The sequence below is a fragment of the Oncorhynchus mykiss genome, chromosome 11 (assembly GCF_057628025.1).
Source record: "Oncorhynchus mykiss isolate SJ-2025 chromosome 11, ASM5762802v1, whole genome shotgun sequence".
In the NCBI taxonomy this organism is placed as follows: Eukaryota; Metazoa; Chordata; class Actinopteri; order Salmoniformes; family Salmonidae; genus Oncorhynchus; species Oncorhynchus mykiss.
The window spans coordinates 26270594-26292063 of NC_143032.1; the positions used below are offsets into that span (position 1 = coordinate 26270594).

General features: G+C 45.8%; 1 protein-coding gene across 4 annotated transcripts in view; it reads left to right on the forward strand.

The window, feature by feature from the left end:
• Nucleotides 1–21470, forward strand: part of LOC110535542 (partitioning defective 3 homolog) — a 546846-nt gene that overhangs the window by 193575 nt on the left and 331801 nt on the right. The window lies entirely within an intron of this gene.

Consider the following 21470-nt stretch of genomic DNA (forward strand, 5'->3'; position numbering starts at 1 on the left):
ATTCCTTAGAAAGGGTGGACATCCAACATTTTAGCTCTTTAGGTCCTGCCATAGAGTTATGTTACAAGTGCCCTTGTAAGAAGGCTCAATGTCGATGGCCACAGAAATGACGTCAAATTACGTTATATGTACAGTAGCTTTGATTGGACTGCTTTGATTGGACTCACTCTCATAATCTTAGCTAGCCGTCATCATCATGAATCAAGTCTACTGGCAAATCCTTTTTAATCCTTGTCATATGAAGAGGAATAATGAAGGCAAACTATAGATAAAACGTATCGGCCATTGGACATAAACATTACGCGACTATTTGGAGATCGCAAATTCAACAATGAGTGGTTTGTAAGGAATCGGTGACAGTGGCAAACTGCAAGCTTTGCAATTGGGAAGTCGGGAATAAACAGCTCAAACTGGGAAAATGCATTTTGAACGGTCATTCAACTCAGATTTGTAAATCCGGCACCTCACTATTTGATGAGAAAATTTGCCCACGAAGGACCGCCGCGCCACTTCCCTGTTCAAGCACATCACAACAACGTGTGATGAACAACGAGTCCAAAAATGTCTTGTGCAGCTTCATAAATGATGTAGGATGCCAGAGATATGTATCCCGTAGCTAAGAAAGTAATACTAAGTGTATGTTGTGTGGTAACCTGTTGGTAGCCCATGTGCCTCACCCGGATCATTTGGACTATTTTCATCAACTCGGTATTGTAAGCACATCGTTCCTGGCCGGTGTGTGCTTGTTTACTAACTTTTTTGTTCAGCTTTGACAGTGCTACTGATAGTAGTGTTGGCGCTTGGCTTGCACGTGCAAATTCAGGACAAAAAAAAAATTCTATAATAGAATTGTGTTATTTGACATGACAAATTAAAAGCTCATTTAACGCATCAAATATGACGTGCATCCTTTTTGACACGCAGACTCAAACGGTGTTCAATGTGCCTCACCCTAATAATTTGGTCTATTTTCACCTCTTAATTTTGCCTACTGTTCTAACTTGGTGGTGCACATGTAGCCTATAACCTGTTTTAGAGAAATGTAATCATTGAATATTGTAAGAGCTTTCATTGTCTGTTTGTATGCCCCCTTTATTTATCCTACGATTCTGACTTGTTGTACAGGGAGTACACTTGTAAGAACGGCCCTTGTTCTGAATTCTGTCGCTGTACATTTCAAAAGTGCTGAACAAATAGTTATAATAACTACGTCGGTCCTAGCTCGCTCATTAATGTCTTAATCGGAATTACGGATTGACTCTTATCCCCTTATGCCATAGTTTGTACATCTCAATAGTCAGTAGAAACCACATTTGTTTAAGCAAGTCAGCCATATCAGCTATGTTTTTTTTAAAGGCGGCGAATGAGGCTGAATGAACTGTTTCGCTGCCAGACAAGGCTCTGCTGAAAGCCAGGTGTAGCAGTGGTAAGGTGTTGGGACTGCTGTTGGGACTCTGCTGTTGGGACAGCTTTATGTAGTTCCTAACAGTTTGTGGGCACTGTTTGTCACCGTTACAGTGCAATTAATCTATTATTTAGTGTTGCGTAGTGGCTTTGCTGGCATGCATCCCACATGTTTTTCCCTAACAAGATTTACATGCTAAAATCACCACTGATTGTAACAGAGAAAAGTGCAATAACGATAGGAAAGGAATCAGAACGTGTTTGCAGACAGATAGACCATGTTCCTTTGAATATATCACCCTCTCCCTCCTTTTCCCCAACAAACACAAACCTCAAACAGACACAAACACAAACCTCAATCAGACACCAACACAAACCTCAGACAGACACCAACACAAACCTCAGACAGACACCAACACAAACCTCAATCAGACACCAACACAAACCTCAGACAGACACCAACACAAACCTCAGACAGACACCAACACAAACCTCAATCAGACACCAACACAAACCTCAGACAGACACCAACACAACAGATGCCTCCCATGTTACTTGGTCTCTCCTTTGAACCAGTGATGTGGTGTTATTGTTTCTTCCACAATGCTATCTCACAGGGAGGTCTGGTACTGTACACACCCCTCCGATGGGACTGCAGATTCTCCCCTCCCTTGGTTTTTATGAGCCATTGTGTATTGGAGGATACTCTTTACCCCCTACTGAAACAGGTGTGTGTGTGCGTGTGTGCGTGTGTGCGTGCGTGTGTGTGTGCGTGCGTGCATGTGTGTGTGTGTGCGTGCGCGTCCATGCGTGCGTGTAAACTTCCAATCCTCGCGACCGTCGTTTTGGAAAAATAGTACACCGCCTTCCAACAATCATAGCAGCAGGTATCCTGTTTTAAAGTGAACACTTTACTATTGTGTTTTATTGACAAAGTAAAGGAAGGTCGTGCTGTTATATCTCGTCGGTTTGTTGCCCATCCCACTTTAGTTGATACACGTCTCACCACTATAAAACATTGGATGTGTCCCGAATTGCACCCTGCTCCCTATACAGTGCACTCCTTTTGAAGAGTAGTGCACTATAGGAATAGAGCGCTATTTGGTATGCACCCAGTGTATACTATAGAGAAGGAAAGCCACGCTCTCTCGTCCTCCCTCCCCTTCCTGTCTCACACATTTAAATGAGTGGTACACCAGCTACAAATTAGCTCTGGGACTAAGTTACAGAGTTTGCCCTCAATTGCCGAGTTGATTACCGTCTAAGACTGCACTTTCACTCTCATCCCCCGGTCCCATTGTGAGAGAGCAGTAATATACTGCACAGCCTAATTAGACTCTGTGGATTGTTTGTGGTGGGAGTGTGTGTGTTTTTCTGTTTGCCTGTGTGTTCTGTTGTTATGCTTGTGTGTGTGATTGGCTGGACAGACAGATGGACGAATGCAGAATGCAGCCTGCGTCCCTTTTAAGAGGAGCGAAGCAGCAAATTACCGCCGGCGATAACACAAATCAGACATCAGAGTAGCACTGCCGGGCGGGCAGCTGTGCTGTGAAGCATAGCATTATAGATATGTGAAATAATCATCTTCAGAATCGTATTGATTGTTTTTCTCCCTCTCGTTCCGCCATCTCGCCCACCTCGGCAGCTCGTTTTAGATTTCCAAGCCGAAGGAAGCCGCGGAGGTCAGACTGTTAATAATTGGCTTGCCGATGAGATGTAAATTGCAATAATGAATGTAATTTGCCTGGTAATTATATGGATGGAGGTCCATTTCACTTGCTGCACATGAAAGAATAATCCTGCGAAAAGAAACTGTAGCTATAAAATTGAAGAAAGAAAACTAGCTTGGAATCCTAATGAACATTTTTCTTCACTTTGGGTTCTTTCGGCCTTGTTGATGCTTGCTAAGATCTGTACATTTCATGAACCCTATCCATATGAGTTGCATAAACTCTCTAGATGAGTTTGTAATCAGTAATGTACACCCAAACTCTGTAACGTAATCTGATTACTTTAATCTGATTACTTTCTCCTTAAGAGGCATTAGAGGAAGACAAAAAGGATCCATCAAACTCGTTTGGTGGCATCATCACAGTGGTCTCTGAATTGTGGTCAGACTTGCTCAGGTGGAACAAACTTAAACTTGCGGCTTTTTTCAATGCTGAATTTAATATAATTGAGAAAACAGAAAGGTGCCATAATAAAGATTTTCGCAAACATCCTTTTAAAATTTTAAGGTAATCCAAGAAGTAGTCATCTAGTTTTTCAAACGTATCTGTAATCTGATTACCTTATTTTTGTTTGGTCACTTAACTGATTAGTTAGTTTTTTTGTAATCAGATTACATGTAACAGATTACATGGACATTATTACATGGAACTCATCTAGATACAACCCTGTCCAGGGCCTGATGTTGAGGTATCAATGGACCGGTTGGCAAAGATAGAGGTGGTGGTAGTGTGTTTAAACCCTGAGCTGAGGAATTGTGCAGACGCTACAGTGCTACAATGGAAAGATGCCCTGTCCAGATGGGCAATGGTGGCATGAAGGACCGAGGCACTTATTAGAGGTGCCCGTACCATGCCTCAGGTGCTGCACCCTGGGACACTGACTCCAATACTTGTCCTTCTCCAGACCTCCCTCCTGGACCTCTGCTCTGGCCTGATTATCCATGAAACCTACAGTACCTACAGCAAGAGCTGCTCTACCTCTATCAAACCCATATCCCCTCACCCCATCTTGTTCAGAGGCTGCTGATGACACCTTTTGTGTGTAACGGGAAAAACAAACCAACCAGCCACTTAGGTGGTACTTATCTGGCGGCTATGCTGAAAGTGGAGTGCTCTCCCTTTGAGCACAGCCCCCATCCATCCCAGTGCACATCAACCCACTGAAAGTACACAGACCTTGTTTTAAAACAAAACTACCACACCAGGAGATATGAGTGAAGCCAGTGACATATTATGATTGGCCCCCTGCTGGGTGTAAACCTGTTGCGATTCAACACACTCAGGGATATCTTCTGTTTGGCCACCAGTTGGGCAATCAGCAGTAGGGAAGCTGGTTCCAGTCTGGTTGGTTGACTGGTGCACTCTCTCCCTACTTCTAATTGAATCACTGAATCACTGTGGTAATTACTTTATTCTTGCTGTGTAACTAGTAAATATATATAGCACTTATATATATATATATATATATATATATATATATAAGTGCCATGGATGTAAAATGTGTAGAATGTACAGTAAAAGTTGTAAAAACAAAGTGTATTTTTGTCCTCTGAAGACCGGGGGTGGTGGATTCTATATAGAAGTCAGTAAAGGACACACAATGGCACCATGTTCCCGATATAGGGCACTGGTCAAAAGTAGTGCATTATATAGGGAATAGGGTGCAATTTGGGACGCTGACAATGTACTGTACAGCAACTCTGACAACAATCACTGCAACAGCAGGAACTCTATGTTGTAGCATTGATCAGTATCTGTGAATTTTTGTCTATATAAAAGAAACGTCCCCTTTTCAGGACCCAAATAACTTCACAAATCTTAATTGAAAATGGTTTAAACTCTGTTTCCCATCCTTGTTCAGTGAACCAAAAACAATTAATGAACATGCACCTGTGGAACAGTCGTTAATACTAACAGCTTACATGCAATTAAGGTCACAGTTATGACAACGTAAAGAGGCCTTTCTACTGAAACACCAAAAGAATGATTCCCAGGGTCACTGCTCATCTGTGTGAACGTGCCTTAGGCATGCTGCAAGGAGGCATGAGGACTACAGATGTGGCCAGGGCAATAGATTGCAATGTCCGTACTGTGAGACGCCTAAGACAGCTCTACAGGGAGACAGGAAGGACAGCTGATCATCCTCGTAGTGGCAGACCATGTGTAAAAACACCTGCACAGGATTGGTACATCCGAACATCACACCTGCGGGACAGGTACAGGATGACAACAACAACTGCGCAACTGCGAACGCACAATATCTCCATCAGTGCTCAGACTGTCCGCAATAGGCTGGACTGAGGGCTTGTAGGCCTGTTGTAAGGCAGGTCCTCACCAGACATCAACGGCAACAACGTCGCCTATGGGCACAAACCCACAGTTGCTGGATCAGACAGGACTGGTAAAAAGTCCTCTTCACTGACGAGTCGCGGTTTTGTCTCACCAGGGATGATGGTCGGATTCGCGTTTATCGTCGAAGGAATGAGCGTTACACCGAGGCCTGTACTCTGGAGCGGGATCGATTTGGAGGTGGGGGGTCAGTCATGGTCTGGGATGGTGTGTCACCGAATCATCGGACTGAGCTTGTTGCAGGCAATCTCATCGCTGTGCGTTACAGGGAAGACATGCTCCTCATGTGGTACCCTTCCTGCAGGCTCATCCTGACATGACTCTCCAGCATGACAATGCCACCAGCCATACTGCTCGTTCTGTGCGTGATTTCCTGTAAAACAGGAATGTCAGTGTTCTGCAATGGCCAGCGAAGAGCCCGGCTCTCAATCCCATTGAGCATGTCAGGGAGCTGTTGGATGGGAGGGTGAGGGCTAGGGCCATTCCCTCCAGAAATGTCTGGGAACTTGCAGGTTCCTTGGTGGAAGAGTGGGGTAACATCTCATGGTAAGAACTGGCAAATCTGGTGCAGTCCATGCGGAGGAGATGCACTGCAGTACTTAATGCAGCTGGATACTGACTGTTACTTTTGACCCCCCCCCCTTTGTTCAGGGACACATTATTATGTTTCTGTTAGTCACATGTCTGTGGAACTTGTTCAGTTTATGTCTCAGCTGTTGAGTCTTGTTATGTTCATACAAACATTTACACATGTTAAGTTTGCTGAAAGTTAAAGCAGTTGACAGTGAGAGGACATTTCTTTTTTTGCTGAGTTTAGTTATGTCTTAGAAGTAAGTTTTGAAAACTGAAGTTGAAACTTGAACATGTTTTCTGAGATTTTCCATCGTAGCCTTGAACTTTTTGAGTTCATTTCTTTGGTCCCTCCCTCAGTACTCTGTGGGCTTGGTTGAAGTCCAGAAGCAGTGATTGCCCATTATAGATAAACTAACAGGGTTTGGTTTGAACTGCAAACAGGTAGGGCTGATACTGGGCTCGGCTCTCTGATACTCATCTGTCTCTCGTCTGTACTCTCTCCATCTCTCTCTCCCCCTGTCGCTCTTTCACTCCTTCGTTCTGGTCCAAAGGCTCTCCTCTTCAATCTAGCACTTCAGTGGCAGGAGGCGCGATGCAATCTGCAAACAGTGGTATCAGAGAAATCAGGGAGGTGATAATAGTGACAGTGTGTGTCTGATTGTCCTGCTCGTGTGGGTGTGTGTGTGTGTGTGTGTTGTGTGTTGTGTGTGTGTGTGTGTGTGTGTGTGTGTGTGTGTGTGTGTGTGTCCATCTCTCTGAACAGTCTTCCTTTATTGGCATCAGCTCTCACTCCAAACTCCTCTGAGCAAAGTTTGATACCACTTTCAAAAGATTGCTTATAAAAATGCATGCTTTCTCCTTAACGTTACATAGTACCAGGCAAAGGTTTGGACACACCTACTCATTCAAAGGTTTTTCTTCATTTTTACTATGTTCTACGTTGCATAGTAGGCTACCCAATTGGCTTCAAAAGAGCACACACTAGAGAGGAGTGGAATATGAGTTGGTATATTATATAATTATAACCATCACTCTTGACTAAAGCGCTCTCTCTTCCTCTCCCTCTCTCTCTCTCTCTCTCTGCACTGTCTTTGACTTTGAAGTGTCTTTGTCTGGCTGAGTTAGTGTGGAGTTTATTAGTTATGTCAACTCTTAATCACCCAGTGGGCTACATTAAAACCTCTCATGGCAAGTGAAACGAGAGGGAGGAGAGGAGGGATAGTTGGCCTTTAAACAGCACCGCTATCAAAGGAGAGGGGGCGTCGAGAGTCGTCGTAATGCAAGACTATTAGTCATAAATCTATAAAACTGCCAGCAATTTCATCTATAGCTTATTACTGCTAATTATTATAACCATTGACACCGTTAAATGGTTAAGAGATGGATTTGGTAATGAAGTGTGAAGAGTGCTCTCTGACTGGTAAGGAAAGTCCCCACTCATCACTAGTGGGTGAGTGTGTGGTTGTATGGAATGTCAGAGCGGGGCCAGTTAGCAGCAGAGCAGTGCAGAGTTATAGGCTAGGATGCTCCGCTCCTGGTGCTCATTCCCCAGCTCTCCCATGACTCGGAGAAAGGGGCAACTCTTAGCTCTTTCTTCCCACGCTCCAAGAACCTACCCTCTAACAGTCACGTCCCCACTTTGCACTTCTACAGTGCCGTAGTTTACAGTGATCTGTGGCTCAGTGTAGACAGCTTTATAGCTTCCTGGTTGGACAGGAGAGAAGCTCTGCTGTTTGTTTGTCAGTGGTAATGTTACCCAGGAGCTGTACAGACACTAATGGGACAACTCATCACACACACACACACACCACACTAAGTGAATTCCGGGACGTTTCTTTAACCCCAGTGGAGCACGGGAAGTGTGGCTTGGTATGTTATGGTTGAGGGGGTTTGTTTTACAGCCTCTGGTCTGTCTGCGTGCAAGTGTTTATCAGGCTGTGGTCTGGTGTCATCCCAGCACTCAGTTGATACTAGACAAAGCCACTTAGGAGAGTTATGTGACTGTCTCTGTCTAAAATATGTAATCTCCTCCCTCTTTTGACCCCCAGAGGGTACTTAATGTACACTTGTTTACATCCAAGATAAAATACTGCTGAGGTCTTTATGGTTTAGAAAACACTCCGAAACATAGCTCAAGATAGAGACTTGTAAACACTGATAGAGATAGCTGATAAAATACTAATGGCTTTATAGCTAAGGAAACACCCAAAACAACCCAAGATCAACAACAATTTTCTCTTAGCTAAAGTGAACTATTGTTGTTTATTACCCCTTTTTGACATGTTTGTATTTAAGTAGATTAATGTACATTCGTTCTTGACACATTTATTTGATTGATTTTTATGTTTATGTTGTGTGCGTGCCATACCACACCAGCGCTATTGCGATTGCAGCAAATCTATTCAGCCGTCACTGAATTTAAATGAAAAAATAAATACAAAATAAATGATTCAAGTCTGATTCACACCAGAGGATAAAACAAAGCCATGGCCTTGACTGTCTATCCTCCCTTCATGTCTATGGAATGCGTCCCAAATGGCACCCTATGCTCTCTTTAGTGCACTACTTTCTACCAGGGCCCATAGGGCTCTGTCTGGGCAAAATGTGTGCACTAAATAGGGAATCTTGTGCCATTTGGAATGAAGCTTATGATAAAAGATTAGGCGCTATCATTAGCAATGTCACCAAGTCCTCTGTACGAGTAGGGCTGACGTTTTTCAACCCCCTAATTCAAAGACTGACTACAAAGCACAAGGCTTTTCATGTTGCAGTGCTTTGTGAATGCAAACGAAGAGCTGATAAAATCCATATGTTTTGATGTCATTCCCCATGGTTTGTCACACACACACACACACTTACCCCAACCACCCACACAGTTGACTGTCCACAGTAACGCAATGTACTACACTGTCAAATCCACTTCATGTCAGTGGCACATACTGTACTGTAACCTTTGACTTGTTGTAGTTGTTGTAAAATGTCTTCTTTGTTTGTTTCCCTCTCCATGAACATCTTAACTAGGGATTACAGTTCTCAGACCTTTCATTAGAACCACAATGAGTCGTGATTAGATTGTTCCAACCGCCATCTTATTTCCCATCTGGATATGTTCTAATCGGCCCTGTAGGAAATCAGCCTCCTGCTGACAACTGGCCTCTCTCTCTCTCTCTCTCTCTCTCCTCTCTCTCTCTCTCTCTCTCTCTCTCTCTCTCTCTCTCTCCTCTCTCTCTCTCCTCTCTCTCCTCTCTCTCTCCTCTCTCTCTCTCTCTCTCTCTCTCTCCTCTCTCTCCTCCCTCTCTCTCTCTCTCCTCAATCTCTCTCTCTCCTCTCTCTCTCTCTCTCCCTCTCTCTCTCTCTCTCTCTCTCTCTCTCCTCTCTCTCTCTCCTCTCTCTCTCTCCCTCTCTCTCTCTCTCTCTCTCTCTCTCTCTCTCTCTCTCTCTCTCTCTCTCTCTCTCCTCTTTCTCTCTCTCTCTCTCCTCTCTCTCTCCTCTCTCTCTCTCCTCCATCTCTCTCTCTCCTCTCTCTCTCCTCTCTCTCTCTCTCTCTCTCCTCTCTCTCCTCTCTCTCTCTCTCTCTCTCTCTCTCTCTCTCAAAACACACACACAGACATAACTCCGTCTGCTTGTTTGCCTCTCATCCTAAGCCAATATAGTGGGCTGAAAACCCCATTAAAATGACTTATTAGCCTTTAAGTTGTCTCAGACATGAATAGAAATGGGTTCCATTTGCATGTTGTGTGGTGTGTGCTTCAGCTTTAGACAGAGGATCTTTTTTTCTCTCTCTCTTTTCTCTGTCACTTCTCTCTGTCTCTCTCTCTCTCTCTGTGAAGAATAGGCTGCGATGGTGTAGTAAAGTGCACTAATTTGTCAGATGTGAGAGGTGCTCAGGTGATGGGGCACTCAACCCCAATGAGTTGCACCCCACCCCAATGAGGTGCACCCCACTATTTACATCCGGGGCATGGGAGGGTCACAGCCAGCTCAAGGGCAATGTGGTTCTCAATCGGCTGTTCTCCTGAGGGATCAGCTTCAGCAGACTTGTGTCTCTTGTCTCTTTGTCTCATGACGCTCTTTACCCTCATCCTCCTCCTGGTTTTGTCCTCTTCCTCCCTCATTGAGTTCCAGTGGGATTGAAGTACCTGTGAAGGTTTTTTTTAATATTTATTTTACAGGGGGCTTCAAAGAGGGATAGAGGTAGAGAGAGAAAAGGCAGAGTGGAGAGATGGAAATAAAGACAGTAAACAGAAAGAAAGAAATAAGTTGATTGAGACATACAGTACGCTATTGGGAGAGATGAGACAAAGCTGCAGTATTTGAGAGTACATTTGAGCATGATTTACGTGGCTTGAAAGTTTTAAATGAGAGTTATCTTGGCTTGGTACTCACTAAGTTAGCAGGAGTTGTTATTTTGGCTTGGCCTTACTGCTGCTGCTCGGCTACATGCTTTTGGCTGCTCCATCCACTCTGCAGAAGAGCTGAGTCCTGCTTATCATCAACTCTATAGACAGATCTGCAGAGATACAGTCAGCCCCATAGAGCTGTGTGGAAAACTAGACTAACATGCCAGTGCTTTTTTTGGCCAGGAATCAGGCGTTTGATCTTGAGAAAACAGCTTCATATAATCTGTTAGTGTTGTTATGTTTCTCGTCCAGGCCCATATGTAAGCCTCCACACATGGGCTCTGCGGCCAATCTGGACATTAAGGGCTAATTGATTTGACAATGTGCAGGGCTGTAACGAACAGAGTTCCCTGTGTAAGGAGTTTAGCCAAATGTTTAGGAACCACATGTCACTCATTTGGCTTTGAAGGGATTTGTGGAATGAATGAACATCGAGGCCCATGCAGCTCATAAAAAGTATTATGTATGTGTTGTGTTGTAATTGAGTCATATTGTGGTCAGTTCTTTAAAGCTGGAATCCTTAATGGTGAAACTGCCATGTCCGTTTGCAATATTACTACAACCAATAAGTTACTGCAAACAACAAACACTTTTTTTTTTTTTACCATGTTGCATGACACTCCTTAACAAAATAAAATCAATATCAACTGCGAATTCCATCTTTAAAAATGTATTTTAATGTATTTTTATGTACTTTTTACCCCTTTTTCTCTCCAATTTCGTGATATCCAATTGGTTGTTGCAGTATTGTCCCACCTCTATAACTTCACTCGAGAGAGGCAAAGGTCGAGAGCCGTGCGTCCTCCGAAAAACAAACACACAAAGCCACATTGCTGTCTTGACAACTGCTCGCTTAACCCGGAAGCCAGCCGCACCAATGTGTCGGAAGCGACACAGTTCAGCTAGCGACCGGAGCCAGCTTGCATGCGCCCGGCCGCCACAAGGAGTCGCTAGAGTGCGATGGGACAAGGACATCCCAGGCGGCCAAACCCTCCCCTAACCCGGACGACGCTGGGCCGTTTGTGCGCCGCCTCATGGGTCTCCCATTCACGGTCGTCTGCAACACAACCTGGGATCAAACCCGGATCTGTAGTGACGCTTCTAGCGCTGATCAGTGGCTTAGACTGCTGCACTACTCGGGTGGCCCACGGATTCCATCTTTAATAAACTCAATGTTTGGCAGAGGGACCGTGGGAATGAGTACCAAACAGAACAAACACACAAACGAGCCAGTGACTCACAGCAGAGTCTCTGCCATCACATGTTACTAGATCTGTTTGTGCTGAATAAACAATGACCATAGGAGTTCAGACTATCTCTACATTGCCTTGTGTTGATGACTCATAGTCCCAAATCAAATGTTCCTCTCTGGGTACCGGATGCACGCTTTCATATCCAGGTGGGACATCTCCAACATTGGAAGGAGGATCTAATATTTAACCGAAACAAAACCCGTCAAGGCCTAGCCTTGATGTGTCAAATAAAAACCTTGTGCATTCTTCTATCGCACGGCGTGACGGATCGAGGTGATGTCTATATCCAAAACATAATTTCCAGGGATCATAATAACATCTGGTTCTTTTGATTCAAGACGTATTTTCTCCTACATAGATTCCTCAAACCATAGCATATCCCCTATGGTGCTGCTGACCCAAGTGGTTTCTTGGCTTTGGCTCTCTGCTCTTTCTCTCGTTCTCTCTTTCTTTGTCACCTGTTGGGAAGGCTTTTATGATCTCTCTTGTCCTCTTCGCTCTCTTCATCCTTCAATCTCCCCATCAATCTCTGATCTCTGTTTCACCTGTGTGGTGTGTGTGCGTGTGAGGAGCTGTAAGATTAGCATGTTTGCACATCCTGGGTTGGAAGAGGTCCACGTGGCTCCATATAGATAGCTTTAATCAGCCGTGAAGCAGACAGTTCAAACGACAGTTTAGTCATCAGTGAAAAGACCCCCTATCATCTTAGGCCTCTCGGAAAGACCGGCTTGCAATACAAACCCCCTATTCCATATATAGTGCACTACTTTTGACCAGAGCCCTGTGGGCCCTGCTCAAAAGTAGTGCACTAAATAGAGTATAGAGAATAGGGTGCCATTTGGGGCACAGAGCCCTATCATCTGCTCAAGATTAATGGGAAACACATTTCTTTGGTTATTTTCTTTTCCCTCCCAGTAAATATATGGTTGGTCACAAAGCAGAGAGAAATTAGTTTTGAATTTGCTATTCTGTTGTCCTTCTGGAAAGCAGTGCTTTTTTCCCCCAGAGTTGTTACGGTAGCTCAGTGTGAAAATAAATATCGCAAAGTCTTTTTTGGTAATGTCTGTGATATTTGTGTGTGCTGTCTGGCTATATTAGACAGAGTATTGGTGCAACAACAAATAGGTCTGGAAGGTGTCTGCATTGGTACTTAGAAATGACTGTCTTATAGTTTTCCTGTCTTGCTAACTCACTTGCTAACACATGGGTCAACTTGAACTGAGTGTGCTAATGCTAACCCAGCAAGCATTTCCACATGTGGGCCCAATGTGGGCTTAAACATTGGACCCATGTAGGCTGCTCAAATTGGGCTGGATGCGCCTTTGCTCATCGCGTCCACATTGGCCCCAAGGCTGGTGGGCCCAAGGCTGGTGGGCCCAAGGTAGCCCTCACTTTGCCTGAACCTGAAATAAGACCAGCCTGTTGGATTGTCGGCCTGTTACATTGCATCAAAAAGACATCAAAGTTGTTGCTATGATATACACAGTATTATTACCAGAGAAGCTTAGCGCTTCTAATGCCACATGAACGTATTTAACTTTGTATCAGAGAAACAACAACAGGTAAAATACAGAAGTTTAATAATGAAAATAGTACAATTAATCAATGGTTACAGGATGAATTATGATAATGGCGTATGATCGATACAGGAGAAAATGATGAATTCAATAGGTTGTTTACCAGCAAATGGTTAGAGGATGATATTCTCAATTTGGATAGAGCAACATTTAAACCCTCAAGACTAGACTTAACAGGTCCCGTGGGTGCAAAAGAGTATGGTCTATGAATTGTGATAGGAGGAAGTAACTTAAAATCGGCAAGTAGTAGTCCAGTTCTAATGTTGAAGTTATTACTTAACGTTAACCTAAAGAGCTACACATTACACATCATGGTAATACAAGAGAGACAAGACATTTAGTTGTCTAGTCCAACACAGGTTAGCGGACACCAACCCAACATGGGTCAGCACACACCATGCCCTTCATATAATACATGAAATGGGGGTCAGATGACAGTGCGGCCTCACTAACTAACGGTGCGGCATCGCTAACTTCCGGTGCGGCCTTGCTAACTGATGGTGCGGCCTCGCTAACTAACGGTGCGTCACCGCTAACTGACGGTGCGGCCTCGCTAACTGACGGTGCGTCACCGCTAACTGACGGTGCGGCCTCGCTAACTGACGGTGCGGCATCGCTAACTAACGGTGCGTCACCGCTAACTGACGGTGCGTCATCGCTAACTGACGGTGCGGCCTCGCTAACTGACGGTGCGGCCCCGCTAACTGACGGTGGGGCCTCGCTAACTGACGGCGGGGCCTCGCTAACTGACGGTGCGTCACCGCTAACTGACGGTGCGTCACCGCTAACTGACGGTGCGTCACCGCTAACTGACGTTGCGTCACCGCTAACTGACGGTGCGGCCTCACTAACTGACGGTGCGTCACCGCTAACTGACGGTGCGGCCTCGCTAACTGACGGTGCGTCACCGCTAACTGACGGTGCGTCACCGCTAACTGACGGTGCGGCCTCGCTAACTGACGGTGCGGCATCGCTAACTAACGGTGCGTCACCGCTAACTGACGGTGCGTCATCGCTAACTGACGGTGCGGCCTCGCTAACTGACGGTGCGGCCTCGCTAACTGACGGTGCGGCCTCGCTAACTGACGGTGCGTCACCGCTAACTGACAGTGCGGCCTCGCTAACTGACAGTGCGGCCTCGCTAACTGACGGTGCGGCATCGCTAACTAACGGTGCGTCACCGCTAACTGACGGTGCGTCATCGCTAACTGACGGTGCGGCCTCGCTAACTGACGGTGCGGCCCCGCTAACTGACGGTGGGGCCTCGCTAACTGACGGTGCGTCACCGCTAACTGACGGTGCGTCACCGCTAACTGACGGTGCGTCACCGCTAACTGACGGTGCGTCACCGCTAACTGACGGTGCGTCTCCGCTAACTGACGGTGCGTCACCGCTAACTGACGGTGCGTCACCGCTAACTGACGGTGCGGCCTCGCTAACTGACGGTGCGTCACAGCTAACTGACAGTGCGTCACCGCTAACTGACGGTGCGTCACAGCTAACTGACGGTGCGTCACCGCTAACTGATGGTTTGGCCTCGCTAACTGACGGTGCGGCCTCGCTAACTGACGGTGCGTCACCGCTAACTGACGGTGCGTCACCGCTAACTGACGGTGCGGCCTCGCTAACTGACGGTGCGGCCTCGCTAACTGACGGTGCGGCCTCGCTAACTGACGGTGCGACCTCGCTAACTGACGGTGAGTCAAAAGGGACTTTTTCCTGGCCAGTGGGTTGATAGGCCCCTGGCCAGCAAAAGGTGGTTGTGCTGGTGTGATTTGAGGGTCCATTCCTACTACTATAAGATTATATCTGAAGAAAGACGATTCTGAGGTAAATTATCTTAAAGTTCTGAACCCTCATTGGTTTGAATGTTGTTTTGTATAGTTTAAAAAAAACTTGACATAAATTGGGGTATTTGCAAACCACGCCCCAAGATATTCTGAGCACCCAACTCTACATTGTGAAGCAGATGGGTTTGGTGTGGGCTGACCTGTGCTAGAATTGGTGTGGGCTATCCTGTGCTAGGCTTGGTGTGGGCTGACCTGTGCTAGGCTTGGTGTGGGCTGACCCGTGTTGGGCTAGTGCCTGCTAATCTGTGTTGGATTGTGTAGGCTAGCCCGCGTTGGGCTGATGTGGGATTGGTGTGGGCTAGCCCATGCTGGACTGATGTGGGATTGGTGTGGGCTAGCCCGTGCTTGGCTGATGTGGGATTGGCGTGGGCTAGCCTGTGCTGGACTGATGTGGGATTGGTGTGGGCTAGCCTGTGCTGGGCTGATGTGGGATTGGTGTGGGCTATCCTGTGCTGGGCTGACGTGGGATTAGTGTGGGCTAGCCCGTGCTGGGTTGATGTGGGATTGGTGTGGGCTAGCCCGTGCTGGGCTGATGTAGGATTGGTGTGGGCTAGCCCGTGCTGGGCTGATGTGGGATTGGTGTGGGCTAGCCCGTGCTGGGCTTGGTATGAGTGTTCTGAACCCTGACCTTGTAGTTCCTGTGTTAGAGAGATGTAATGGAATTTCTGAATGACACTGCATCGCATGGCGCACTGTCTGAGATGTATTACTACTATTTCCTTAGGCCTGTAGCTCAAGACCACTACTAACGGAAAAATAGCATTATGACAATAGCAATAGCATTTCAGACCTGCAGATCTGTTTGCTTTGTTGATTAGCAACTCTGAGGACATCGGCTTAGTTTGGTCTGGTCGGGAGGTTGGTTAGAGGCTGGGAGTTGCTTTTGTTGGGTGTCGCATACACACGTGTCTCTCCAGGGTCTTCCTCCCTTTGTTCCAAATGGCGACCGAGATGAGTCACGTTTAATTTGGAAAGGTAGATCTAAGTTCCCTCCTCACCGTTTTCTTCCAATGTCTGGGAAGCTCCCTGTGAGCAACTGCAGCAACAGAGATATCAGAGGGAGAGAGGACAGCTCCTTAGTTTGTTGTTGTTGTGTCTGGTCATCTGTGTATGTCTGCTTGGCGGACCCATCCAAGGGCTTGAGAGAGTTCTCTCTCTCAGTAAATCGTTTGGCTTGCTTCTCTTTCAGGACGGTAAAGACTCTCTCTCTGTCGGATGGGATTCATTTTGAGTGCTACAGCTTGCTGATCTTGACTCAATCACACTTTTCCAATTTGTGTATTTTCAGAGCCTCTACATCATTGGGAAAGTGGTTGTCCTCTCCTAAGTGGTTGTCCATTTCATCTTCCACTCTTTCTGTAGGGTCAAAGGCTGCTGGTTATTCATGGTCAATATTTTGTGAAAATCTGTCTTTATGACTTTACATCAGATTAGATACCAAATATTAGGCAGCCCTTGGTCATGAGAGCCAGAATGTTCTATTTAAAACCTCCATTCTTCACTCCCTGTCTCTAGCCTGAGTTGGTTCCCACTACTCTAGGTCTGCGTCCCAAATGGCACCCTATTCCCTATATAGGGAAAGACACACACTCTGGTAAAAAGCAGTGTACTATATAGGGAATAAGGTGCCATTTGGGACTGAGCCTGGAAGTCCATCTCAGTCCCCTGTGGTGGCCCCTCTGTGCCCCAGTGGCAGATGTGAATTCAGGTCACACTGATATATTCGGCAGAGGTCCCCTCTCCTCTCACTAGGGACATCAATATGGACTATGTGGCTAGGAGACTGAGGTATTTAAATAAGCATGCTGTCTGTCTGACATATTTTATTCATTGCTTCGAATAATTCAAACTTCTCAATTCTCTTTGCCAAAAACAGAAGGGTTTTTGAGAAGCACAAGACAATGCTCAGTCACACTGAGTCACGTTAGAATTCCGCAGTCAATGATGAACAGCATAGCATCTGAAGAGAGAGAGAGAGAGAAATAGAGAAAGAGAGAGACTGACAGAGAGAGGGAGTGTGAAAAGAAAGAGAGAGAGAACAAAAGAGAGAGAGAGAGGGAGAGAGAGAGGGGGTTCTAGGAGGAGCCAAAAGAAAATGTCTCCTCACCTGCCTGATAGCCATCCAATCTTCCCTGTCCAGTGTCCTCTTCATAACCTTATCAGTATTCCCATGCATTAGCTCCCACCTATCTCCATTACACTGCATTGGCAGCCAGTCAGGGCCACTCTAACTCTGGCAGGTATCTACGGTGGCAGGACACTAAGGACACACTGTACTCCCTGCCATTTAAATGATTGGAAACTTCCAAGTAATACATTAAAACTCTGGCTCCGCAAGATAAAGTTGATTGTGCCATGCTATGTTATTAGAGCAGGTTGAGAGAGGTAGCAAACGCAAGGTTTTTAGAGAGACGGAAGGGGATGGAGACGGTGTCCTTTACTCACCTTGGTGTAAACTGCGCAATTTAATTGACAGTAAAAAAAAAATGACACATCTATCTAGATAAACCTAAATCTTTATTTGTGTAAGGCTTTGTTTGTGGTACGCACATTAGGAGTTAATTTATTTATGTTTAATTGCACTTTTGCCCCTGGTAGCTACATGGAGATGAATAGTCAAGTAAATATTAATATTAGTGTTTTCCTACAGACAGAGAGAGAGGTGAGGGTTATCCCCGTGAGATCTGACCTCTAGAGAAACAGAGAGAGAGAGAGATGAGGGTTATCCCCATGAGATCTGACCTCTAGAGAAACAGAGAGAGAGAGAGATGAGGGTTATCCCCATGAGATCTGACCTCTAGAGAAACAGAGAGAGAGAGAGATGAGGGTTATCCCCATGATATCTGACCTCTAGAGAGACAGAGAGAGAGATGAGGGTTATCCCCATGAGATCTGACCTCTAGAGAGACAGAGAGAGAGAGAGATGAGGGTTATCCCCATGAGATCTGACCTCTAGAGAGACAGAGAGATGAGGGTTATCCCCATGAGATTTGACCTCTAGCGAGACAGAGAGAGAGATGTGAGGGTTATCCCCATGAGATCTGACCTCTAGAGAGACAGAGAGAGAGAGAGATGGGGGTTATCCCCATGAGAAGCGACCTCTCTGTGATGCATGCTGGTCTACAAAGTCCTGTCTGCCCTAGGCTGCTCCTAATCCCTTCACTGTAGGGCCAGATTACACCTTCATCTTGTTAGGGGCCCTCAGAGGCCATGTGTGCGTGCACCACCCCAGTGAATCCGAGATCGATGCCTGGTTCGTCTTGAGTGGTCCTCGTGGTTATTTAACATGGGACCATCCCATTTTCTATTCTACATCACTAATCCAATCAGAAATGATTTTTTTGACGTGTCATATCATATTAGTAAAGAGCGCCGGAGAGAGGAGAGACCTGTGATAAAATGCCCTCCAAAAACACACAGGGACACCCCACTCAATATTACCTACAATCCTCCACTGGTCCCACGTTAGAGTATGTTGGTATGGATATGTGTGTGTGCGTGCGTGCGTGCGTGTGTGTGTGTGTGTGTGTGTGTGTGTGTGTGTGTGTGTGTGTGTGTGAGGACAGAATTGTAACGTTTCTGAAACAATGAGATTGCTGACCGTCTTCATATCAGTTTGCCATCAATGTCGTCTCTTTAACTTTCTCATAACAAGCTCAAATCATCATATCTCATTTCAGGGACGACCTGTAAAGCCTCACAGCGCTTGTGTTGTCTGCCTGGGAGTGATGTCAGAGGTTTAGGAGCGGTTGGCATGACTTATGTAACACTGCCCCAGACCCGCAGTCAGTGGTTCAGCTGGAAGCCGTGATGAGTTGACATTAAGACGGATGTTGTCGTCATTTGCAGGAAGAGTCAGAAAATCCCCTTGTGGGCAGCGAATGCCTTTTGTTGGGAATGAAAATGACCTTCAAAATAGTACCCTGGCGAGGCCTCAGATATGAATCCATGACAAAACCTTCACATAAACACAGTAAAGCCACAAGTTACAGTCGTGGAACATATGGTTTTAGACATGCTCTGAAGGGTTTGGTGAACATGCCATCAAAGGGAGAGGGAATGAAATAAGTGAGTGGCTCTGTAAGAACAGGGCCTGTTCAGCCTTTGTGCTCAGAGCTACCTGGTTGAACCCGGTAATATACCTCTAGATTTCTTATTTGTTCATGCGAGGCTGCTTAAAAGGGAATAAAGAGAGGGAGATATGTCTGTCTGCCTCTCCCTCTGTGTCCACCGCCCCCCCATTCACAGTGATCATACACATCTGGTCAATATTTGAACATTTCCCATCTCCAATCCCTTTCTCCCATGGATTTCAGAGCCACTTTTTGCCCACTCTAGGATGAGAGGAGTGAAGAAAAACAGAAGAAAGAAAGCCATACAGTATTCAGGGTAGGTTGAGAGGTCATCGCCCTGCCCTAACCGTCATCTGTGATTATCATTACAATGTAGATGAAGGCTTTCTAGGTCTGGGTGTTGAACAATATCCCTCTCTGCATCAAAGGTCTATTATGGATGTGCTTGTATAATATACAGTATGTCAAAGCTCACTAATATGAGTCCTTGCCACAGCAATTTGTAACATCATTTATTGAGGCCAAGTCCATGCACGCCAATGTCATTTCATCATCGTCTCTCTCGCTCTCTCTCTCATCATCCTCTCTCTCCCCTTCCCTCCCTCTCTCATTTCCTCTCCCCCTCCCTATTTCCTCCAGTCTTGTCTATGCCTTGTGGTAATAATCATTTAATATAATCCTGGACGGACGTGGAACGGGGGGAATGGGTGTGTGTGTGTGTGGGGGGAGGGGAGGGGGGGGGGGGTTATATAATTACAATCCCTCCGAGGTGGCTCGTCATTCGAACCCTGAACTAGACATGAACTGGCCATTGACAGGGAAGGACCGTGTATTAAAAATCATTTTTGAATTCCTTGGGCCATAATTTAGGAATAACATAGCTGAGACCCATTTCTCTCTCTGCATGCCTCCTAGTCATCCTGACACACACACACACACACACACACACACAGAATCAATCATGCACCTTCACACACTCCCACACACACAGAGTGTAGCTATCAGATGGGAGGCAGAACGTGGGCATATGCTGTCTGAGTATCTGTTGAAAGATGACAGGTGGTTGCCCTGGTATTTGCATAATTATGTATGTTGCGAGCAGGACTGTATCAAGCCGTAAACAAATCCATATGGCCTTTGGAGGACCAAAGCACTTCACCCCACAACTACTTACAATTTAAAACCAGGGATGCCAGGTGTAGTGTGCAGTACCTGGCAAGAATCCTTCTCATGCATGGGAGAGCAATAGAGAGTGGTATCGCAGCTTATGCAAAGATATCCTACCCACGTCAACACCCATTTTAAAGTATGAGGGCTACTCTGGCTCGTTGGCCACTCCATGTCTTTATCCCAAATGGCACCATAATCCCTATATTGTTCACTGCTTTTGACTAGAGCTCTATGGGCCCTGATCAAAAGTATTGCACTAAATAGGGAATATGGTATTTGTACCATTTGGTACTCAGTCCTTGTGTCCTGTGATCAGTGAGAAGTGTCATGTGAGGATGGTGATGAAGATGAAGGAGAGGTTACAGAGAGACAGGCCATTATCAGTGAGAAGACCAGGCCTCCCAGTACTGTTCTCTCTCCTCTCTTCACTATAAACTAAAGCTTACAACATGTATTTTTCCTCATCAATCTACACACAATACCCCAAAGTTTTTATTTTTCATTTTTTGTTGTTGTGTTAAATATGTGTTTAGACCCTTGGCAATGACACTCTAAAGTGAGCTCAGGTGCATCCTGTTTCCATTGATCATCCTTGACATGTTTCTACAACTTGATTCAGCTGTGGTAAATTAAATTGATTGGACATGATTTGTAAAGGCACACACCTGTCTATATAAGGTTCCACAGTTGACAGTGCATGTCAGAGCAAAAACCAAACCAAGAGATCGAAGGAATTGTCCCTAGCGCTCCGAGACAGGATTGTGTTGACCACCAAGACTCTTCCTAGAGCTGGCTGCCCGGCCAAACTGAGCAATCGGGGAAGAAGGGCTTTGGTCAGGGAGGTGACCAAGAACCCAATGGTCACTCTAACAGAGCTCCGGAGTTCCTCTGTGGAGATGGGAGAACCGTCCAGAAGGACAACCATCTCTGCAGCACTCTACTAATCAGGCATTTATGGTTGAGTGGCTAGACGGAAGCCACTCCTCAGTAAAAGGCGCATGACAGCCGGCTTGGAGCTTGCCAAAAGTCACCTAAAGACTCTCAGACCATAAGAAACAAGATTCTCTGGTCTGATGAAACCAAGATTGTTT